We start from the raw sequence: 7031 nt of genomic DNA on the forward strand, positions 1-7031 counted from the left end.
ATCATTATGTTGTCATCGACCCATCACAGGGATTAACAGGCCATAGTCACAGTAAATGGGCAATCAGATGAAGCCCCACACTTCCCTTAGATAAACTGGTGTCAGTTTGGTTGTAGAGCACCTCTGCTCTTTTGAATTGATTTGGATTCAGGTGAGACAAGTGTGGAAAAATAACCAATAATTTTTTCATTATCACTTGTCATTTATTGTAGTCATATAGTAGCATATTGAATTATAAAATTGCAGATTATCTTGCAAACCTATACAAAAAAACCTAAGTTCACTTTATGTTTTCTAGTTACATGAATTGAAATATCACAACTGTTTACATGGCAGCCTGCATTAAGATACAATTTCAACCAGGGGAGTTCCTAGATTTGTGGTCTTGCATTAATCTTCAAAAGAAACTTTCCTCCCTGTTTTTGTTTACTTCAGATTCATGGAGCATATTCCTAAATACACTTGTGTTGTTTTGTACACAGATAAACAAGAAGCAGATAGTTTTAAGATTATCAGTCTTAGAGAACAGGTAAGTTTGTTCTTGGGGATATAATGAAGCATTCAAATGGTGAGGTAGGGGGGCACTGTGAAGACTTCATTAACCCCCAGTTTACTTGTCCCAATCCTAATGTATGGGTAACCAGGGCACAGACATGGCCATAAAACCTCCACTACTTCAGCCTTGTATTCAGTGACCTGCTCCAGGACACTTACAAAGATGTGCGCAGATGGGATTTTTTTGTTTTGCTTTTTTGTTTTGTTTTTTTTAAATGGTAATTAAATTTTCAACTTTTATTTATTTTTAAACAAACCTGGCAAAACCTGAACATCAACAAAACAGTGCGGTACCCAGGCTCTCTGAGCAAAATAATTCAATCAATACAATCAGATTTCTGCATACTGGAGACCCCAAGATCAATGCCTGAACAGAACTACACAAAAGTAGGTAAAAGGAAAAAAAATCTGTGATATACACCAAATGTGTGTTTCAAACCACACAAGTTTCCTTTGTTTAAGTATTTCAAGTGTAGAAATAAAACAAAGAGTGCACTAAATGAAAATAATAGGTATAAAATTATTGTTTCCAGTCATTAAATATCAGTAAAATATTAAGTGTTAGTTCACCAGTTACTTTATAAAGCCCCTAAAAGAAATAACTTGTTTAAAGTGAACCATATATAGTGAACATTTTTACCAAACAGAGAACTTCACTTTCCACCACACCCATCATTTGGTCTGGACTCCAGTCTGCAAAGTTCTGGTTGTAAGGGCTCCCTCCATTAAGGATGGGCAGGGGTTTTATTTAACCTTTATTTAACCAGGTGAGTTAATTGAGAACCAATTCTCATTTGCAATAACGACCTGGGCAAGAAGGCAACACAGGTGGCATGACAATAAATAAAAGACAAAACAAAAAACAGAGAGGACATACAGAGAAACCTAGAGACAGAACAAAACAATACAATACAAAAATATGACAGCAGTGAACAACTTAAAAGCAATTTAAAAGCAAGTGCAGTGATGTTGAGTTATGGGGTGTGTTAAGTTTTTGAAAGTGGCGAGTGGAATGAGAGAGGTCAGCTTTAGGGATTGTTGCAGGTGATTCCAGTCATTTGCAGCGGAAAACTGGAAGGAGATGCGGCCAGAGGGGGTCCGGGCTTTGTGTGCAATGAGTTTGATAAGGCTACTTGAGCGCAGGCTACGATTTGTGCTGTGAAGTTTGATTAGTGACTGTAGATATAACAGGGTTTTACCAATGAGGGATTTGTAAATGAATAGAAACCAGTGTGTTTGTCTGCGAGAGTGGAGTGAGGGCCAGTTCAGCTGAGAGTACAGGTGACAGTGGTGAGTGGTGAATGGGGCTCCAGTGACAAAACGGATAGCAGCATGGTAAATGACATCCAGTTTGTGAAGGAGAGTGTTGGAAGCAGACCTGTAGGCTATGTCACCGTATTCAAGAATTGGGAGGACTGTCATCTTAACCAGAAGCTGTTTAGCAGAGTGTGTGAAGGAGGATTTGTTGCGATAGAGAAAACCAATACGGGATTTGACCTTAGTGAGTAGTGTGTTTATGTGTGCTTCAAAAGAAAGTTTGCTGTCAAGCCAGATCCCTAGGTTTGTGCCACACAAGCTCCCCCGGGTGAACAGCAAACACAGTAGAAGTACTAAATGGGGTTCCTCCAAGGAGCTGGGCGAATCATACGCGATGACATGGACCGTGAGCTCCTTTCATGATGGTTGGGCCAAGCTTGAGCTCCTGGCCATTAAAAACACTCTTTGTCTCAAAGATTGACTGGATATTCACATCGTCATCGAAGTGTACAAACCCATACCCCTTGCTGATTGCTCCAAGGTTAGTGATAATCTTAACTTTCTTGACCGAGCCATATCTGGCAAAGAAGTTCTGCAATTCATTTACATGCACCTTTATGTCAATCCCACCAACAAAGAGGACATGGGGGTTCAGTTTGCCCTTAGGTAAGATGAAGCCATTGGACATCTGCAGGGAGGGGGACATCTGGCTGCTGCTACTAGACGTGTGGACAGCCATATCTAGAATAGTTCAAATTGATAAATTAACTAGAGACCATTAAAAACAAGCAGCCACGCGCCTTTTCTTTTCTGCCCGGCCATGTGCGCAGATGTTAAAGCTAAAACCCCTCATTCAAAGTCTTATAAGAATGGTTTCTAAAGTAGGTTTTAAAAAATTCAAGACTGAATTCAGTTTAATTTTGTAGCAAAGTTCAAGAGTGACTTTTTGGGTGATCTAATCCACTGAGCCCCAAAGATGGAATGCTTTTCCCCTCACACTCCCTCTTCTTGAGTTTTTGTGTCTTCTCTATCAACTCTATTTCCCAACCTTAATTGAGTGATTTTTTAACGTCTAACAGTTCAGCTCAAATGTCAAACACATTTCATTATAACAAACCAATATTTAATGCATTTATTCCACTAAGCAAAACAACTCTAACAGCAGATTATCAATGTGATAGGTAGGTCACGATGTGTCTTATTGCTGCAGCTCCTTCTTTTAACATTTAGATGTTCATTTAGAGTTGTGCAAGTCAAAGTATCCCCTTTGAAAAACAGATACAAGAACTAAATAAACAGAATTGTAGTTCACAGCAACAAAGACTTCATCAATATACAAAGTCAGTCCGACAAATGACCCTGATAATGCATCAACAAAATCCGCCGTAATTTAACCGAACATTTGATGCCCACCAAAGTGTGATCATTTTGTTACTGTCGTTTTTCAAAGTCCTCCCAGGCTCACTGGCATTATTATTTAATCTGATAAGATCGTTGCTCCAGGGTGCATTCAGCTCTGTCAAAACATAGCAAAAATGTTCAAACAGATGTGTTAATGCCTTTAACGCCCTGTTGTGTGTAACACAAACTTGTTGTCTTTCTTGTACAGTATTCACAAAGTCGTTACTGATTGTTTTGCGCCTCTCATACACTCATAAAATTAGAGAAAACATACCCTAGAGCTAGTTCTGTTTAGGCCGTGGCACATCATTTCGGGGAAACATGTCATCTTAACCACAAAACAGGAGCTAAACGGTGCACACCACTTTAAGGGTTGAACCTTTCTTTCCTGGCCAAAGTGTGGCTGAGCTCTTGTGAGGTCACCAAACATGGACCACTATGAATACTATACAACCCTGTACCATAACAGCTGTTTCAAAATAAAAGCCCTCCCTTTAATTTCATAGCAACTGTGGGGGTTCCAATCAGGCAACATGTGACAACATCTGCTGAGCTGAACAATACATGTGTAGGGCTGTTGTTTGGCCCCCATCACTGATGTGCCCACGGTATGGCGTTAGGTCATGTCTGTACCATGGACTATATATATAGAGGTACAACTCAGCCTCCTCCCATTGAACAAAAGTGAAGCCAAAATGCCTCCAGTGACACACTGGGGACGTCATTTGGGTCCAGTGTCTGTGATGGTAGAGCCAAAGACTTGGAGACCCGCCCCTTCAGCTAACAAACATTTAACCTACTGAAAAAGGGCAAAGTATGGTCCACAGCAGAACACAATCTTTTGTGGGGGTTTGAAGTGGACACTCACAGTTATAGAAAGTCCAACAACTCTCATGAGCTTGTTACATCTTCTCCCTCCATTCCTCGCTTACTTTGCTTATCCAATGCACACATCCAGGGCTGCGTTTGTTAACAGATCGGTCAATCATGGCACTATATCCCTTTAATAGTGTCATATAACTAATTAAAACTAAAGTTTTCTGAAAATGTAACATTCAGACGTAAATCAGCCTGGTAAGAACAAACCATAATGACAGAAACCATATTTGAGGAAAATGTATTTAGTTTTTAATTGATATTGGGTAGGCAGGTACATGACATATACTGCAGCTAGTCAGTAGGGGGAGCTCCAAATAGTTTGGCTTCACTTCTACGAAGCTAACCGGTTTTCCATCTCTTGATGCACTGTATGGTCTGCCCACTGATTTATATTGTAATGTCTACACTATTTTTCTGTTTGTGCTGACAGCTTTCAGCAAATTTAGTTTTTTTCAGTGTGATAAGTACAGGGTATAGTTGGGGGTTTCCATAAAGCTTAATTTGTTTGTATACAAAAAAATGAGGAAGAAAGACTGTGAGGGGAGGAAATCCCCCCCACTGTATCTCATTGTGATACACTAAACAACAGCTTTTGCATTTAGTTGGAGCGCCATGATAAAGAATGGCCACAAAACTAAAAACTGAAACAAGCCTCAATCAATCAATCAGCAATCAATGAACCTTGTTATATCTTAATATAATGAAACAAAAAAAACACAGTCAGGAAAGTCATGTGATCAGGTCTTTGATTGATGATGATCAGATGGTGAAAAAGGACTACAACTTCCTAAGCTGTCCAGGCTCATTACGCAACCCCTAGTTTACCCATTTACTGCCAGTGTAGGGCTTATCCTTAATTACACACACACACACACACACACACACACACACACACACACACACACACACACACACACACACACACACACACACACACACACACACACACACACACACAGTGGGATTCACAATTAAGCTGAATCAGGATGCAAGGCTGGGTTGAAGAGAACTCTCATGTTAACAAGACAGTGCAGTAAAAGAGGAAAAGAGACAAGCTGGAACATGAGCAACAACACGGTCCAGAATCCCCTGTCCCATTATGTATTCTCCTCTGTTTGTTTCACACCCCCCCGCTTCCCAAACACACACACAAACACACACACACACACACACACACACACACACACACACACACACACACACACACACACACACACACACAAACACACACACACACACACACACACACAAACACACACACGCAAACACACACACGCAAACACACACACACACACACACAAGCACACAAACACAATGATTTCAGTTTTCGGTACTTTTTTATATGGCTCTGTGTTTTCATTCTTTTACTATAAAAACAGGAAGTTTCCACCAGCATTTTATTTTTAGAGAGATGACCATCACTGTGAACTCTACAAGCCGAAGCTTACAGTGTAAAAAAAAAGAAAAAAAAGAGGAATGCAGAAGTGCAAAAACTGCAGTTCTTCAAGTGTCCACTTGAGGCTGGTCGCCAACGTTAAATAATCCTGATTAGGTCCCATGTGAAAACGTCCATTTTTACAGCACCTATAGACATGGTTACAGCCTGGTTGAAAAAAATGTGAATCTCTCATTTCTCTATTCACGAGAACTGCACAGAGCTGATATGTATATATTACTGGTATTACGACTTAAAGCTATGGGGCATGGTCACTTTTGACAGCTGGTTCCTTTTATTATGTCAACATTTACACAGACTGTATATTAAAATGTACACCCTAACTGCTCACTGACTGGGAAGCCAAAATATTTAGAGCTCCCTCTGCTTACTGGCTGCAGTATAGGTCATAAATCCTGCCTTCTTCAATCTAACAGATAGAACAAGGGTAAAACAATAAAAATTTAAACACAGTGAAAAGTATGTTTTTTAATGCTTACAACATGATGAGTCTGGTGCTATGATAATAGTTGGGGTTTTTTTGTTGCAATTTTATCAATGTCACATTTAAATGGACAAATCTGCAGATATCTTAACTTTTCTTGTCTTGAAATTGACTCTCCTTCCTCAACCTCACATTGTTATTCATCCTGCTAAACGTTTCTTTTCAAGGTCACTCCAGTCGAATGATAAACGTTTAACCCCTTCCCTACTTGCTTGCGGTGAGTCTTCCCTGAATATTTCCTGCTGAGGGCTCACATCAGTTCACACCAACTTGAAATTTTGGGAGAATCTGGCTTGTTACAAGTCTGGTAGAAGTTGGGGCAGAAAATTTGTCTGTTTGCGTTTACACATGCAAATAAAAAAAATTCAGGACGTTCAGGAGTTTTTTGTGTGGATACAGCTTCACTCAAGAATCAAAAGGGTAACCATGCTCAGTTTCTAATGGCTTAGCCATGGTTTTTGATTGTTTAGATTTGATATCTTTAAGTTGGTCAACCCTTTTTCTCATCTCCAGTAACACTTTCTCATAAATAAAGTAACTGTTGGGCAATATTGTATCAATTGGTTTCAAATGGATATTGGGTTAAGAACATTTTTTTTACCACTTCTACACCCTAGTATGACTAAATACAGCATGTCAAAGGATACTTGGCGAAAAAGTGTCAAAGAATATAAATGAGCTCTTGCAGGAATTGCATTTGATGATATCATCCAGTGGAAACCCCTGTCACTGCTTTCAATCAGACACACTGGTCTCAAGATGAATCTCTGTAAAGCTCAGAGGTAAAACTTTAATGATTCTCAGTCTTCCGTGTTTCCAGCATCATCATGTTTTTCCTTTATAATGAGTACAGCCAATCAGCAGTCTGGATCCATGCCACCTGTCGGCAAATGATAACAAGAAGTATTCTGGTCACTGATGTGACATATGAAAACTTTGCTTCATGTTGGACAGTTGTATTTATGCCTGAGGAAATTTTGTGTGATTTAACTTTTAATG

The sequence above is a fragment of the Notolabrus celidotus genome, chromosome 13 (genome assembly GCF_009762535.1).
Source record: "Notolabrus celidotus isolate fNotCel1 chromosome 13, fNotCel1.pri, whole genome shotgun sequence".
NCBI lineage: Eukaryota > Metazoa > Chordata > Actinopteri > Labriformes > Labridae > Notolabrus > Notolabrus celidotus.